The 18,459-nt window shown below is 36.7% G+C and overlaps 1 long non-coding RNA gene across 1 annotated transcript in view; it reads left to right on the plus strand.

The window, feature by feature from the left end:
* The window catches only part of LOC103661815, a 214,824-nt gene that overhangs the window by 65,457 nt on the left and 130,908 nt on the right, over positions 1-18,459 (plus strand). The window contains exon 3 of the long non-coding RNA XR_005833881.1: positions 10,684-10,762. This is a non-coding gene — a long non-coding RNA (uncharacterized LOC103661815). The remainder of the gene's footprint in view (positions 1-10,683; positions 10,763-18,459) is intronic.

Below are 18,459 nucleotides of genomic sequence, written 5' to 3' on the forward strand. Positions count from 1 at the left end.
AAGGAAAGAAAACTGCTATTATTTGAAGATAGTCTAATTATATACCTAGACAGTTCCCAAGAATCCATAAATTGTTGGTTTTATAAGAAAGCATCTCAAAAAAAATTTTTTTATAAATGAACAACAAGCATTTAACAACTGAAGTTTTTAAACGTCATTTACAGTAGTGTGAAAGTATCAAGTACCTAGAAATAAATCTTTTAAACTTTATGTGAGATCTTTATGGAAAAAATTATAAATCGAAAGACAAAAGATCTCAATAAAATGAGACATTAATCATGCTCAAGGATTGGAAGAATCACACTTGCAGTAGGTTTCTTTTGTTTTGAAAACTGACAAGCTGAGTTTAGCATTTGTTTACAGGTGCTAAGATCCAGAAGAGCTAAGATATTTTTGATGAAGAATAATGTGCAGTGATTTAGTACCAAATATACTAGAGTAGTAAAATTAGTTTGGTATGATCCCAGAAATAAGATCAGTGGAACAACAAAAAAGAGCTCAGAAATAGACCTATCTAGGGGCGCCTGGATGGCTCAGTCGTTAAGCCTCTGCCTTCGGCTCAGGGCGTGATCCCGGAGTCCTGGGATCGAGCCCCACATCGGGCTCCTCCGCTGGGAGCCTGCTTCTTCCTCGCCCACTCCCCCTGCTTGTGTTCCCTCTCTCACTGGCTGTCTCTCTGTCAAATAAGTAAATAAAATCTTAAAAAAAAAAAAAAAGAAATAGACCTACCTATACACGATACTTGATTTATGATAACAGTGGAGTACCTTAAGGCAGACGCTTAACCAGCTGAGCCACCCACGTGCCCCTGACCACCTTACTTCTTAAGATACACTCCTCCAGCAATCCATTCATCAAGAAGGAGAGCCACTAGAATCCATGCCCCTTTGCTCATCAAGAATTTGAATATGTGTATTCTTGGCCCTTCCATACTGTTAGAAATAGTCCCCTCTCAATATTCTGATCACTTACTCCGAGTGTATCTTAGGAAAGATTTGTTGCTTATTGTTGTATACCTCACATATTAGTCTTTTTTTTCAAGTTCTTATTTAAATTCCAGTTAGTTAACATCACACATTAGTCTTTAAAACATTTCTCAATTATGACACTCAAACATATTATTGTGTGAATTTTTTTGGCTGCATATCATTTAGTGTCTCATTAACTATTACCTGAGAGTCAAACATTTGCAGTTTTAGATTCTTCATTCTTTTACTAAAATAAAGAATACTACATTAAACCTTAAAATTGAAAAGATCATATGTCTCTTCACTCTTTGCTTGGATAGACTCTTAGGATTATAATTACTGAATATTGTAGCCATCACGACACACATTGTCAGTTTGCTTTGCAGGAGGTTTATTCATTTGCAAGCCTGACCAGCAGAGCACGGAGGTGTCGGTACCACCATACACATACCAGCATTTAAAAAGTTTTGGCCAATCTAAACGGCTAATCTAAGAGAACCCAAAGCCTCTTGTTTCTCTATAACTTGCTTTTCTTTGGTTATTAATGACATCGAATACTTTTTCATAAGTTTATTAACTATTTGAGTTTTCTCCTATGTGAAAATCCTCTTTATGTCCTCTGCTCTTTTTGTTTTGTTTTGTTCTATTACGATGTCTGTGTTTTTCATGTTCAGATTTTCTAATGGGGAATATAACTACCAGATGGTTTCTGAATAGCACACTCTCCCTCCCCTACTGGATAGACATATTTCACTAAGGCAGCATACCAACTATAGGGGAAAACAAGGGACTATTTTTACTTCCACTGCCATCGGTCATACGATTTTTTGTGTGTGTGTGTGTTAGAGTAATTTCTAATTATGCTGTACTACCTAGGTCACAGTAAGGAGTTTGGATTTCAAGTTTGAGGAAAACTACAAAAATTATTGGTTATACTTTTAGTTAAACCCAGTTTTTCCATCATTAAAAACCTTCAATTGTTATCCATGTTCTTTGAATATCCTCTAAGCTACTTAGTATAAACCTGCACAGTCTGACCACAGCCCACCTTGTCCAACTTCCTCTGGAGTCACCCTCTTCTTTGCTTACATGACTCAATAGTATAGGCCTTCATTTGGTTCTTAAAACACTCTTCTTTTTAGGCTTATGGCCTTTGTACATGCAATTCTTGGCACCTGAGGTGTCCTCTTAACTTACCTTTTGCTGAGCAAACTCCTCATATCAAGTCTCAAACATTACTTCCTCTCCTACTTCTTTTTTTCTCTCTCTTATCTCTTTCTTTCGTTTTTTTTTTTAAGATTTTATTTATTTATTTGAAAGAGAGATCATGAGCAGTGGGGAGGGGCAGGCAGAGGGAGAGGGAGAAGCAGACTCCCCACTGAGCAGGGAGCCCTATGTGGGGCTCGATCCCAGGACCCTGAGATCATGACCTGAGCAGAAGGCAGACACTTAACTGACTGAGCCACCCAGGTGCCCCTCTCTTGACTCTTAATGATCATATATTTATTTGAGATTCTGTCTGTTCAATGTGCATCTCTTTCTCCTGAAGTGGGTCTAGGCTCCGTCAGGGAGGGGCAGCTTTTGTTTTGTTTTCTACATAGTTTTTGTTACTTTGAACATTTGAACAGTTACTTTGAACATGTTAAACATCCAGTAAATGGATAATTGCATTACTGACTACCTGACCAAGTTAAAAGATAGAACCTTTAGTATACAACTATTTAATTGTGAGTCTGGAAGCCAATCAGAGCTCCTATTATATCCCAACCATCATTCTTTCCACTAAGAAATTTGTTCTTATTTATGCACAAACTAAAATATTAGGAAATAGTTTAAGCTTTTCTTTTTAACTTGTACTTTTATTAATAACATGTATTAGAGGTGTACATTTTGCTACGTATAATTTTCTCTTGAGGATTAGATTCAAGTTTCTCTCTTTGACATTAATAAATTCCTTTCTTGAGTGAACCAGAATCCATTCATTTTTCTGCCTTTTCTGTGGTTTCTGGAATGGATTGCATCGTATTTGCCATTTCTTGTTTGACTAAATAACTGGCTTCTCATGAATTCATTGAGATCGATATGCCAGTCTGTAGGCTCTTCTGAAATAGACATGGGGATAGAATTTGCCTTTAAGGAAAACATTTTGCTAAGGGCCATCACTAACAAATGTTTACTCTTCCCCCTTCCTTCACTAGCGAAGAAATAACCTCAATGGAGATTTATACATCACTCTTAGATGAAACCTCTTGAACTGACTAGAAATTGTGTCATTGGCTATTTTCCAACTTTTCTTGGACCAAATCAAGGAGAAATGTTTTTTTTTCTGTGCTATTGTGATTTGGCTGTCAGCAGCAATACAGCTGCTTACCTGTTGATATAGTTCAAATCCAAAAATTGTTTCTAATCAGTTTCCCTTTCTTGGCAATTCAGTTTTTCTAGGATTGATGAAGGGATCCAAAGATTTGGGAGATTTATCATATATGACCCACTCACTCACTTCTTCACTATATATCCTAAAGGGCCCAGAATATACTCTCCCTACCAGGCATTGAGAAATAGGGTGGTGAGGACTCATCATTGGAGCAGTTTTGCAGTGGTTGCTGTCCAGGAAGTAAGGTGTGAGATAGTACTGTTGAAATGGATGTCCTGATTTCAAGGAGGAATGCATGAAGGAATCAGGGGCCATCAGGCAGTGTAGTTACCAAACTTGGCAGCAAGGTTGGAAGAGTTCATGGGATGGTTTGGTCTGCAGGGATCTTTGGCAGTAGTTATTTGGTCCTGAACCCTACAGTATTGGAATAGATGAACAGCATACTAAAGTCCAATTTGGTTTATATAACTGCATGTATCTTAGGTCTGGTGGACAGTGACTGGTTCACCATACTTCACCATAATTCAAATTCAAACTCATGGCTCCTTCTTCATTTCCATACCTGAAACAATATGCCCTGAACCACTTTGTCCAGAGTCTCCTTCAATGAAAAGGGGGCTAGATATTTTTGAGGAATATTTCTTGATTTTTTACATGTGCAGAACCATCTGTTGTCTTTATACTTGATTGATGGTTTGAGTGAAAAATCATAGGCTCACTTCCTTTCCTTGATGATTTTCTGGATATAGCTACTCTGTCTTCTGCCTCTTCACTATCTTCTACTCTAAATGGGCTTGACTGTTGACTGTTAGCCCAATCTTGCTTTTGCAAAGTATGCCAGATTGACTTTTTCTCTCTTATAAGTCGCATGGTGTTTTTGCCTGAATTCCCAATGCCTACTTCTCTTTTTCTTTAAATTTTATTAGTTGCTATCTACTTGTTGATTGTTATGTGCCAATTTTTCTTGGGACGCATTGTACTCCTTAGCATAGATTCAAATTCTCTTTCATTTCAGAAAGTTTTCTTGAGTTATGTTTAAGAGTATGTGTGGTTCCATTATTTTAGTTTTCTTCCTTAGGATCTGAAAAATTTCTTTTCACTACTTTCCCCATGCATCATTTTCTTTTCTAATCCTGTCGATCTCTTCATTTCTGTGATAATCTCATTTTTTCCTCCATTCCTTCCTGGAGCTGTAGGTTCATGTTTCATTTTCTCCAGTAGTCTCACTGTTTCTTGGGTTCTCTCGCATTTTGTGTCTACGGCTTTGTGCTCTAGCATAATAGAAGCTATTACTTCCTTGAGGTTTTCAAATTAACGGTGAAAATGTCTGGTCATGCTATTTATCTCCTCAGTGACAAATTTTCCTGGAAACCGGTCTATGTTTATAATTTGTATTTCCTGTTCCTTTTCTCCTTTTCTGAAAAGTATCTTTGAGTTGATGTTGTGAATGTTCTTTTCTAATAACCTGTCTTTGGATGAGGTGAGTTGTTCTTGGGCAAACTCTCTGTAGGAAGCTCACACAGGGCAGTGGTCAGGGCTGGTTTCAGGATAATTGGGATTTGTACTATAGCTCAGGCTTTTGTGTGTAAGTTTAATTAGCTTTACTTTTCTAATGGAGATGGGCAGCTATTTGGGGAGGGCCCTTGGGTATGTGTCTGTTTCTTTCCAGTGCATTTTCCCTTCTTCCTTTGTTGCTCTCTGCAAATATGGCCTGTATGTGTGGCTTCCCATTGGTCCTCCTCTCCTTTGCTTTTTGGAACCAGGCACAGGGAAATTCCCAAGACCAGGCAGAACACATGCTTCCAATTCTTGCAAAAATGGGATTTAGGTTATACATTGCAGTGTGCTCCTTGCCTCTGAGAAGACTACTTTGCTGGCTCTTTCTGTACCTCTAGAGTCCTTTTTTCAGGTTCACCTCATTTTAACTTGCTGCACCCCCACTGCTTTTGGAAATCCTTTCCCATGTTGTGTGATTTGGGCTTTAGCTATCTGTTTGTAGTGCTAAAGTGGACTTTGTATTCTGAATTTCATTCTCTAAAAGTCAGCTTTGTGTCTTTTTTTTTTTTTTTAAGATTTCACTTATTTATTTGAGAGAGGGAGAGTGGGAGGGAGAGGGAGAGAGAATCTGAAGTAGACTCCACACTGAGCTGAGAGCCTGACATGGGGCACCATCCCATGACCACCGTGAGAACATGACCTGAGCTGAAACCAAGAGTTGGATGCTTCACCGACTGAGCCACGCAGGCACCCCTCAGTTTTGTGTCTTAATTCAACAAGCGATCACCACATATTCTCTATGTGCCAGGTACTAGACATTTGGGAACTCTAAAGACAAATACCTTGCTTTTGAGGGTTTTTAAATATAGTGGGACATGAAATAAATAACAACAAGCAAATGAACAAAAAAACCCAAACACCAAAAAAGATAGAATGTGTTAAGTGTTAAAGTGGTTCAGAGGGATGGTTTAGAACAAACCTGGGGATCAGGAAAGGGTGACAGTTAATAACACCTTGATATTGGGAGCATAGTACTCAGAATATGGTAGGAACTCAAGAAATAATTAATAGATACAAAAGAAGGCTATTTTTGACTGAATATAGAGATTGATAATAATCCTGTTTATGGTGCAATTTTAGGAGGAAGCTGTACGTAAGCTTACAATTTTAAGATATTCTACTTTATGTAATTATTGTTCACACTTCCTTTATCTAGATTTCCGCTGGATCAGGTTATCTGTCTCAGAGTTTATATTTTTTTCATTAACTCTGCTGCCTTTGAAGTAGACTTTGGAGAATTGACAGATAGATATAGAAGGGAGAGCATTGTACATAAAACAAAGGACAGGAACAAAACCACATGAATGTAAAATCAGGGCACCATAGGAAATAAGTCTGGAAATTCTGTGTAGGGCTACATTATTAAGGGCCTAGGATGCCAACCCATAATACCATTTACTTTTTGGATAGAGGAATTTTGCTTCAAATATGATTTAAAAAAAGATGAATTTTTTACAAAATTCCCCATTTTCTGCATTTATCTTGAAAGATAAGACACTAATTGTATTGACGTATTTGTCAAAAAATTGACAATGCAAAACTTAGTTTTATAAAGTGCTAACTTTCTAACTGATAGAGGCAGAATATTTAGTCATTAATTGTTGGTAATTGGTGTCATTTATCCTTTTATTCTTTCAGTTTTCAGGATTACCTGTCACTGATTGAAAATATTGTTTGATTTATGTTAGCTTCAATAGATGCTTCTCCTTTCTTTGTTTCTCTCCCTGCTTCACCCCTCCCTTTCCCTCTTCTTTACCCTCTTCCCTCCTCTTTTCTTCTCTCTACTCAATTGATTTTCAAGCAATAGTTAGTCATGGAGGCATATACTAGATGAAACATACGTAGCTTTTTTGTTTTTAAATGAGGTGCTTGGATCTTTACCATTTTAGACGCAATGCAGTATTTTTCATACCATATGGTCTTTGAAATGTTTATAATGCTTTCTTTTGGTAAAAAGGATTTGTTTATACATGTCATAAAATCAAACATTACTCTTGACTCATATAATCATAATCAGCACCAGTACCATCATAATAACAGTAACTTTTGGGTTGAATAGACCAATCAATTTTATAATCTGTTATAGTTGTCTTCTGATCTTCACTATCGTGGTTTTTATACATTCATGAGAAAAAGCAGAGAATAAGAGCTTAGTAGTTTACATGCTGTAAAAATTAACAGGACGTGATTTAGGATTAAAGGAGGTAATGATTTAATTTTGGAGTTGCTTAGCTGAGCTCTGGTGGTCTGGGAAGCTCTGGGGAGAATCCAGATATTGCAGTGACAGATTTGGGTTGGAATATTTTGTGAATGCAATAGCAGATGCACTTATGGAAGGCTTTTCAAATCAAGATGTTGCCTCACATGACCTTAGGATATAGTGGCTCTCCCAAGGCTCTAGATTTGATGTGAAATTTTCTGTTTAGTAAAAATTTGAAAATTATTCCCCCTTCACACATTACCTAAAGAGTTATTTAAAATTACATGGTTTGCAGAAACTATTAATAGGAGCGATATATATAGATATCTCTCTCTCTCTCTCTATATATATATATATTTCTCTCTCTATATATATCTCATATATATATATATACACATATATATACATATATACATGTATATATAAAGACTATATATACATATATATATAGTCTTTAAGCCAGTAAAATCTATTTATAGTCTTTAGACAGCTTAAATTAAGGTAAATACACTTTATGGAATTTTTCCTGGGCTATAAATATGGCTTATGTGTCTCTGTATCTTTGCTTCCACTGATGAACTTGGAATAGCAGTAATTTGTAATTGTATCTTTCTGAGACTCTCTGGGACTTTAGTGTCTTCTGCCAGGTTGTTAAAAGTATATACCTTGGACATTTTCAAGGATTTACCCAGACATTAATAGCCAGAGTTAATATTAAAAGTTTGAAAATCTGTACTTGTGGTCTTTGATCTCTTGATTTTTTGATACTGAGACACCATTGATTATCTTTGCACATTGAACATTTGCTTGTAAATTTTTTCACTTTAAGCACTGTGAATAGATAATATACAGCATATTCATGGCCATGTGCTAGTTGACCCACTTTAGAATTAACCTCTAGGAAGTGCTCTATGATAACTATAGTCAAATACCATGACATATCCTCTATAATCTTTAAAAGTATGCAATAGATTATATCACTTGTAGAGATTTTACATCTCATCCTATGATACTACTTAAATCTCTATTCCGAGATGGATTTAAAAAAAACAAAAACATGACACCTCTTAAAGTTACAAACTTCAGTAGAATTTTGATCATTTGTTGAATAACAGGAGCTGCGCATTGACAATAACTATGCATACTTTGTACCAGGATCTTAATTTGACACGATGGTATGTTTTAGCTTTGTTTGGATTTGCTGTCAAACCCTGAAAACATTAGCAAATGGTACCCACACTTTTAAATCATAAAAAGGAACCTAGATTTGTTTGCAGTTTTTTTAATCTGTTGTTAATAAACTTGAAAGAACACAGCCCTGTCTAATGAACACATCAAACTAATGGGTACCAGCGCAGTTCAGAGGAGTGTTTGTTGTTTGGTGTTTAGACTTCGGTCAGAATTAATCAACAATGGGTGGGGCCTGCTGTATTTATTAGCAGCTCAAATCCCTGTGATTTAATGGCACGTCCTTTCAACTCATTCCAGCGAACGCTGGCAAGGTTACAGCACTGATACATACTTACATCCTTGGGTCTGAAAAAGAAAGAGAAAAATAGAGCCTAAAATCAGACCACAGGATTGGCAAGAATTTCCCGAGAGCCATTTTGAATTTAGCCCTATACAGCGAGCCTGTGAATAGGAAGCAATTGATTCAGGAACAGTGGAGCCTTTTTTGCTGGAAGAAGCCTTCAGCTGTGCAGATGGCTCGCTGGCATAATCCAGTCTGCCTTTGTCTTTCATTTTATATATTAGGCTACTTTCTTCTCACACTCTATATTGCTTTTATTTTCTCTTTTTACCCCAAGCCTCCAAATTTCGGGGGCAAGGAGAGGTTGCAGGGGTGTCGCGAGGGTGTCTGCACTCTATATGCACAATCTCCCACAGATTTATGAGTCGCTAGTACTTTGCTGGCAATGCTGCTTGCTTGTCACAGTGAGCTCTAGGCTGTTCTTTGTACAAAAGTGTCAACTTTTGAATGAAGCCTCTGGAAACAGATGTAAAGATTAATCTTGACAATGCATTTTTCTGAGGCTCCAAAAACGTGCCTTCCTTGTGCAATAGCCCTGGTTCTAGACATTTCTTTTTTTCAAAGTGATCTCATTTCTCAATTACAAAGACTGACATTCTTTACTGTTCATGTTCAGAACATTCCACAGCCCTTAGCCATTCCTTCTGCTTCCCATGTCTGGGGGCTGCCTTTCGAGAGCAAATTATTTGTGGAAAGACATTATTTATCTGGAAACTCTTCAGTGAAAACTTGATGGAGTCATTGTTACTCTAGGGACCATCTATCTCCCTTCGAAGATAAGATTTGCCGGGGCTCCCCTCCTACACCTTCCTCTGGGAAGATAGCCGACTTTTGGCCTGATAAGTAGCTTCACACTGAATGCCTTGTTGCTGTCTCACGGATCCTTTCACATCCTTCCCAGAAACAAAATTTTCTATCTTGCTCTAGGTCATACTTTTTTTTTCTCTCTCTCATTTGGAGGCAAAATTTGAAGAACAAATATACACCAAAATGGGCATTTGTTCAAGTATTCCCATGTTAAATATTAGGATACATCTCAAAATGTTCTGAAACATATCTGTATTTAAAAAAGAAAGAAACACTGAGAATGGTAATCACATACCTCTGTTTTTCTTCTGGAGCTCTTCGGTCCAATGACATGTTTCCTTTCAGCAAATAGACTTTGTGGGAATGATGTGGGCTACCTTTTTTTTAAAATTGTAAATGTTCCACACACACAGAGAATAAATACCACAGACTCCACCGCTTTGGAATGACTTGATTGTGAGTCAATGTCCTTGTTTTCCCTCCTCAAAAATTGTCTCTTCCATTTATATGGGAAACACATGTAGATAGTTCCTCCTTTCTTATCGTTAAACAACGTGTGTAATGCATTTCAGCTGGGGATTAAAAAGATCTGGTTCTTTAAACATTTGTATACGATCGGCAAATGTCCTAACATATAGACTTTTTTCTCCCCCCACTATTGTAATCAATCCCTATATACTCAGCACTTCCTTTTGTGAGGCACATTTATTTTGGTACTGACATCCTTAATTTTCTTATGGTACCTCTTTTAGATTATGTATCTCAAGGGCATTGCTTATAAAGAGGAACCTGACTCTCAAGTGAAAATGTTTAAATTTAAAGACCAAATGCAGACTTTTGGCTAAAGATGGCAGAGGACATGTGTTTGCATCCCAGTTTATTTCTTGAAATAATACAAAATAACAATGGTGTAAAACAAATAAGAAAGGCCATCTTCAATGAAAGCGGGCACACCCAAGCCGTGCCAGCCGAGTGTACATGCCGGAAACAGTGACATTAGGACCACACTGAGATGACCTCGGTCTGCTGACACATACATCTCTGATCCCAGGTAATGACTGGAGTGCTTTACAAGTTGGGCACTCAGTCCTGAAAGGCCCACCAAGGATCTCTCTCAGGAATGACAGAGTCTGGGGGTTTGGGTCCGCTGTAGGAAGGCCATTGAATTCAGGTTTATGTGGCCAGGGAGGAGCAGGGCAGGCTGTGCCCACAGAATGACTCAGATATCCCTTTCTCTCACAAGCAGGCTGACCACTAGGTGGAGGGCAGATGTCAGAAGGCAAACGGATTTGCGGGGGAATCGCAGGCCGCTGAAGACTACCGTGGTATGTTGGAGCCAACTCATGGTCCGCTGTCTAGGGGCAATTCGTACATTTTTGAAATTTTGCAAGTCGCTCGTTAAACACAGTCATTAAAAATTAAATTATAAACTTAAAATAATGCTAAAAACCAAGGTAATAAGTACTCAAAACTCATCACTCCTTAATTACCATATTTTATTATTATCTATGTTCTTGACGTGTTTACATCGATTGCATCTGATTGGTTGAAATATTATATGAAAGTGCCCTTCTGTGCATTTCCTCCCAACCTTGTGATCACAGCCATGGTGGGAACATTATATCATGAAAATTTGCAAATGCTAGAGATCAGCACTTTGCTTATTGTTTCTTTATTATGGACTTAAAGTGGTAGAGAAAACATGAATAATGCTGATTCAAGTGTCACGTCTGCAGCACAAAAAGTTGAGGAAGTATCCTTTTAGTATCTGAATCTATTATTTGGTTCAGTGAGTAAGTTGCTCAAGTCGCCGATGAGAGTGTGAGGCTTCCAGATGTGCGTGTTGCTGTTTCACTTTCATCTTACTTATTAACTAACCGCAAATATCATCCAACCTTTGTGTCAGAACCACATTTGCTTGTCAGTCACAACCATAGGCTGGGTATGAATTTGGTAAAACTCAATAAAAGCATTCTGGGAGAATCAATTGGCTATATAAACTTTACAGTTATCTTTTTGTGAATATTTTGTAAACTGTGCACTATACATCCTTTATATCAGTAAAACTTACAGTACACTTATTATGTGTATATAAAATGCAGATATGTAAAAGTGTGTGCGGATGTAAGAATGCATACATTATTTTTAGGATTGTCTGTTAAGGAGTTATGGACACCCACAGGTGCTTCAGAATGCCCCAGCAGGATAGCCTCCTCACTCCGTGTTGGGCGTGGGGACTGAAAAATGGAGGTTTAGCAACTTGAATGCAAGGAGCACTGTAACTGGCGACATACCTAGGCCCGAAAATTAGTGAGAAAGGACTTTGAGACAATGTGTTTGAATTCAAGATACTTGTCCTCCCAGTTTTTCTCTCCGGCTCCTCCCACACCAATCTCATGAAAGAACTCTCTTCATTCAAGGATGGCATTTTCTGGAAAGAATGAACATGGGATCTATACACAGATATTGAACACAAAAGAAAGAGGAATAGGAGCTAATCCATGTAAAGTGGCATGCAGAGAGTCCTCAAGTTATTATTATTATTTTTATGATGTAAGGCAGATGACTAATTCACACCAGAGTAGGAATTATGCCCACAAGTAGAAAAAACCATTTCGAACATATAATTCTCCACATTATCAAATAGGTTAAAGACAATATTACTTTTGTGAAGTGAAAAGTCACAGAAGGGAAACAATGAATCCAAGAAGAGAAGGTTGTGGAGGGAGGAAAGTGTTGCCAGACAAGCTGAGATGTTTGGACCCAGCTGAGCTGTTTGAGTATGTAGGACACAGACAGATCACCTCAGACATGAAAGAAGGCAGGGAACAAAATACCCATGTGCCTTTCTTTAAAAAGGTACATGATGAAATCTAGACTATACATTTATAAACACACACACACATACATAAACTACATGTATATATAGTATGTGTATGTATGTAAGCCAAATATATATACATATATACAGTATGTGTATGTATATATATATACATGTATATAATATGTGTATATATATATATGTATACACATTTTCCTTGACTGGAGATCAGAGAACATGGTCTCATTTCTAATGCTCTTGGAATATTAAAAACAAACAGATAAACTTATGTCGGGGCACAAAGAAAACCTCAATAAATTGTGTTGTGAAAACTAGAAAAAAGGCATAATATGGTCATAGATCACAATACAATGAAACTAGAATTTGTTACAGAAGTAAAATAAGAAATTCCCAACCATCTAGAATTAAAAGCAACAACAACAAGAAAGACAATTCTCAAATAAGTTTTAGGCTCAAGAGAAAACTCAGAACTGAAGTTACAGAGCGTGTAGAAAATAACAGTAATAAAACACTATATATAAGAACTTAGGTTCTAAAGCCGAAGCCATGCTCAGGACAAGATTCATGGCCTTCAGCACAAATGACATGATCTTTTAACAGAATAAGTTAGGGGGAAAAAAAAACCCCAGTAAAACTATTTTTTAAGAAAGAGGAAGTAGAAGTTTAATAAAAATTACAGGAAAGATTAAGAAATTAGAATACAGAAAGAGTAGAGATAATACATAAATCAGTCTCCCAACAACACTGATAAATCACTAGTTAACCTCATTAAAGAGAAAAAGTAGATGATGCAAGCCCACAAAATTAGAAACCAAAGAAAAAATAGCCAGATACAAAGGAAATTATAAGAAATGTTTAAATTTTTTTCCCACAAATATTTAAAAATCTGGATATGTGGATGATTTTCTAGGAAAGTACATATGACCAAAATGATATCAGATGACAGGGAAAACTCACACTGAACAAGTACAAGGAAGAAGATTATTTAAAAAAATATTCAAGTGTTGTCCCTATGAAAAAGGTCAAGTCTCATGGTATTTTAAAAGTGAATCTTCTCCGAAACTGAGTAGAGAAAGCCTTCCATTTTATTTTTGCAAAACTACACTGAAACCAGATTCTGAAAAAAAGGAAATTTCACACCTAGCTTTACTAAACTGGAAATAACCCCAAGTTAAGTTAAATGATAGGGAAATAATACGTAGCCATTAAAAAGAAAAACGTATAGCTATCTTTATGTGGATACGGAAATAACTTGAAATATAATATTCAAATTAAAAAGGAAGGTTCAGAACAATGTATATGTGTCCATTTGAATAAAAATATGTATAGATTTGTGAATGGAGCATTTTTTTTAAGGTATAGTTGACATACAGTATCTTACTAGTTTCAAGTGTGCATGATAGTGCTTTGATATTTTTATGTCATACGAAATGATCCCCAGATGAGATGTTTATTTTATCAACATGTTTTCACAAGATAGCATTACCAAATAAGATCTTTTTTCTCTCATTCTTTAATAGTTGGAATTCCCAAGTGAAATCACAACTCGATATTCCATGGAAAACTTAACCTTTCAATCAGACCATGAGATGTGAAATGCAGTGACCCGGTTTTATCAGATATGTCTGTTAATTTAAAGGGATGATAGTCGTTTCATTTTCATCATATATTTCCAGTTTTCTTTCTAGCTATGTAGAGAGAGTAAGTGCTATACTGTCCTTTGGAACAAAATAGCATCAAGAGGTCTTACTCTTTCCCCCCCTTAGTAAGTTAGGATTCTTGATCTTTCTTTCACATTCAAATAACACTTTCAAAGTTTCTGAAAATCTTAGTTATCTGGCAACTGTACAGTTTATGTTAGGTTGGTGTGTTTGGCTGTTCAGTCTGATGGGCACTCTGTGGAATGCATCTGGGAAAATTTATAGGGGGGGTTCCAGTTCTCTTACAGGATGCTGTGGAAGCAGATTCCATGTGCTAATAATAGAATCTTCAGGGAGATGATTTTGCTTTTTGTGAGGAAAGAATGTTTTGAACTGCTGTGTGAGAATTTTGGTGTCCGCAACATCCCAGATGTTGTATTATGAATTGTTGGGTTAAATGGTCTACAGGCGGCCAGATTTGGAGTATACAGAAAGCAGAAAAGACCAAGTTATTGTAAAATTCTGACATGGAGCGCATATTTCATTATTAGGTAAAGATTTTGGAGACCCATGTTGCCAAAGTGTCCCTGGACCTACTGCCTATTTTGGGGGTATTTTTAAAGGAAGATTTGGATATATAATACTGGATGTTAAAATTTGCCCTAATTTGTTACATAGGTGTAGCTGACACCAACCCTAGAACTCAGTTATGTATTATTTTGGGGGATGGATGACTATTGGAGCATTTATAAAAGTGCTAAGAAAAATGGAGGAATCTCTTAGTTTTAGTCTAAGGATGCTTCCTAGGTCCAGGACTCTTTTCCAGCATTCTTGAGCCCAGGCTAATGAGGTGCTAATGGGGTGTTAGTACTGGCTACTAGACCAAGGCATCCAAGAGACAGGAGGGTAAACACTCTTTGAAGTATGTGCCTAATCCTTTGAAGTGTGCTTCTACTGGGAAGATAAGCACTTTTCCTGTCTTAGTGATCTCCGGTTTGACGTCCTACACCCTATGGTATAGATTCTGGGCCAACACATTTGCTCTTTTCAGGTGCTACTTGGGCAGAAACTGCATTAGAAGGGTGACTCCAAGGTTTGGCGGTCTCATGTTCCATCTGGGTAACAGAGCCTCATACAGGAAACCTTTAAATAATTGTAACTGGCTTAGGTGACTTTTCTTATACCCCACCCCCAGAAGAAATACAAAATGTAAAGTAGGTCGAACCAGGGGACTGTAAGCCCAAATCCCACTCTAAACTTTTCTCCTCACTCTCTTTTTCCCTCTTCAATACCCCGAATTAAATAAGGCCAGAACTATCTCTTATTGGTCTTTTATCCTCGGTTCCTAGCATAGTCATTTGTATACCTTGAGTACGGAATCCATTTAATTAATACACATGAATGAATTGCTTCATTACTTGGACTAAAACCCCGAAGAAGATGCTCTATTACATGATTCTTAAAACTAAAAAATGTTCTCAGTGTAGCAAAAAGCCATATGTATAGGACAATACAATACTTTCTAATCTTTAAGTGTTTAGGTCTTGTACACCTTTTGTTAGGTTTTTTTAAAGAATTTATTTATTTATTTGGGAGAGAGTGAGAGTGAAAGAGCAGCAGAGGGAGAGAGAAGAAGGCTCCCCACTAAGCAGGGAGCCTGATGTGGGGGCTCGATCCCAGGACCCTGGGATCTTGACCTGACCCGAAGGCAGATGCTTAACCCACTGAGCCCCTTTTGTTAGTTTTATACCTAAGTATTTTATTTCTTTTGGGCAAACGGTATTTTGCTTTAAATTTCAAATTTTATGCTAGTATATAAGAAAATGATCAGTTTTACTACATAACTTTGTATTCTGCAACCTTGGTATGGTGGCTTATCAGTTCCAGGAGATTTTTTCAATTCTTTCAGACTTTCTACATAAAAAGTCATGTCATCTGAGAACAAAAACAGTTTGCTTCTTTTTTCTTAATCAGTATACCTTTAATCCTCTTCTTGTCTTATTGCATTAGTTAGACTTCCAGGATGATAATCAAAAGGAATGGCAAGAGGGGATATCTTTGCCTTGTTCCTGATCATAGTGGGAAAGCTTCTAGTTTCTCACCATTAAATACCACGTTAGCTGTAGATTTTTTGTAGATGTTCTTTGTATCAACTTGAGGATGTGCCTTTCTGTTCCTAGTTCACTGAGAGTTTTATGAGTGGGTGTTGTGTTTTGTCACATGCTTTTTCTGCTTCTATTTTTTTTTTATTTATTTATTCGACAGAGATAGAGACAGCCAGTGAGAGAGGGAACACAAGCAGGGGGAGTGGGAGAGGAAGAAGCAGGCTCATAGTGGAAGAGCCTGATGTGGGGCTCGATCCCATAACGCCGGGACCATGCCCTGAGCCGAAGGCAGACGCTTAACCGCTGTGCCACCCAGGCGCCCCTTTTTCTGCTTCTATTGATACGTTTATGTGATTTTTCATTTTTAGCCTGTTGATGTGATGGATTGTATTAATTGATTTTTGAATGTTGAATCGGTGTTGCATACCTGGGATGAATCCCACTTAATCATAGTATATAATTCTTTTTATACATTCTTGGATTCTATTTGCTAATATTTTGTTGAGGATTTTATACCTATGTTCATAAGAGATATTAATGTGTAGTTTTCTTGTAATGTCCTTTTTTATTTTTTGGTATTAGGGTAATGCTGTCCTCATAGAGTGAGTTAGGAAGTATTCCCTTTGCTTCTATTTTCTAGAAGGGATTGTAGAGAATTGGTATAATTTCTTCCTTAACTCTTTGGTAGAATTCACCAGTGACCCCATCTGGGCCTGGTTCTTTCTCTTTTGGAAGTTATTAATTATTGATTCAATTTCTTTAATAGATACAGACATCTTTTTGTTGTCTATTTCTTACGTGAATTTTGGCAGATTGTACCTTTCAAGGATGATCTCTTTTACCTAGGCTTTCAAATTTGTGGGCATATGATTGCTCATAGTATTCCATTATTGTTCTTTTAATATCCATGAGATCTGTAGTGATGTCCCCCTTACTATTTCTGTTATCAGTAATTTTGATTTTTCTCTCTCTTTTCTTAGTTATACTGACTAGAGGCTTATAAAAATTTTATTGATCTTTTCATAGAACAAACTTTTGGTCTCATTGATTTTCTCTATGTATTTCCTATTTTCAATTTCATTGATTTCTGTTCTAATTTTTATTATTTCATCTACTTTGGTTTTAATTTTATTTTCTTTTTCTAATTTCCTAAAGTGGAATTATTGATTTTAGATCTTTCTACTTTTCTTCAGTTTCCCTCTAAGAACTGTTTTCACTGCATCCCATATATTTTGCTAAGTTGTATTTTCATTTTCATTTAGTTTAAAACATTTTTTCTATTTCTCTTGAGATTTCTTCTTAAATTCATGTTGTTTAGAAGTGCGTTGTTTAATCTCTAAGTATTTTTGAATTTTCCAACTACCTTTATGTTGAATGTTTAATTTTAGTCCAAGACATAATCAGCCTGAATTCTTTTCTTCATTTCTCCCTTGCCTATAGTAGGTGCTCAGGACATGTTTGTTGGATGAGGTTGGATGTGGCAGAGCTTTGTAAGAATATGGCAAAAGCCTCATTGTGGCTTCATTAAACCTGAGCCATTCAGACCACCAAAGGAGCTTTGTCTGAAGGGAGAGTGGCACCAATTAGTGTAGATTGTTGCAAGTAGAATGGAAATAAGCTAGAGAGATACTCCAGTCTCATCTAGGTCCCTGGGGAACATACTTGATGCCTTTCAATGAATATGGTTTAAAACTTAATTCATATGAATTTTTATTGTATTTTTCAGGGATTTCCCCCAGAGCTATAAACACTTAGATATTGTTAGACAGATCCTTATTAAAAAAAAAAAAATTCCAATTTTTATTTTAGTTGCTTGGAATTGTAGTGCCTCTTTATTTCAGTATTTCTTGCACTTTTGATCTTTCAGTTAGTTGGATCTCAAAATATCAATGAAATCTTTCCTTGGCAATGTCAACAACACCTACTGTCTTCTAGACCCTCCCATTCCCTCTGCTTTTTATTTTCCCTCTGTTCTAGTACTTCAGTAGTGTTTCTGTAGTAGATTTATGTAGGTTTGCATCAACCTGTAAGCATCAGTTCCTAGAGAAGAGTCACAGTGTCATTACATTAAATTTTTTCCTTCAGGTCCAAGGAAAGTTAACTTGCATTATATAGATGCTCAGTAAGTATTGGGTGAATATATAATTGAATAATGGTAATGGCCTAATAAAGGCTATGTAGGTAGACAAATAATGACCTCAAAAGCAATTCAGAGATATTCTTGTTTGAAAAGATTTGAGTAGGTGTTATTGTTTAGACATTATATCATCTAAAAACTCAATTTCCTATGGCAACTAATGTGGGGTTAAGAGGACATTCTGGGCAGTTCAGCAATTTGAGGGAAGCCACAGCTGGAAAGGGGAAAGAAATGAGTGCTTGGAGGGGCCAGGGGAACAAGATAGGAAATCCTCAAAGGCAGCTGTCCACTTTTACTC

This window comes from Ursus maritimus, unplaced genomic scaffold (assembly GCF_017311325.1).
Source record: "Ursus maritimus isolate PB19 unplaced genomic scaffold, ASM1731132v1 scaffold_11, whole genome shotgun sequence".
Lineage (NCBI taxonomy): Eukaryota > Metazoa > Chordata > Mammalia > Carnivora > Ursidae > Ursus > Ursus maritimus.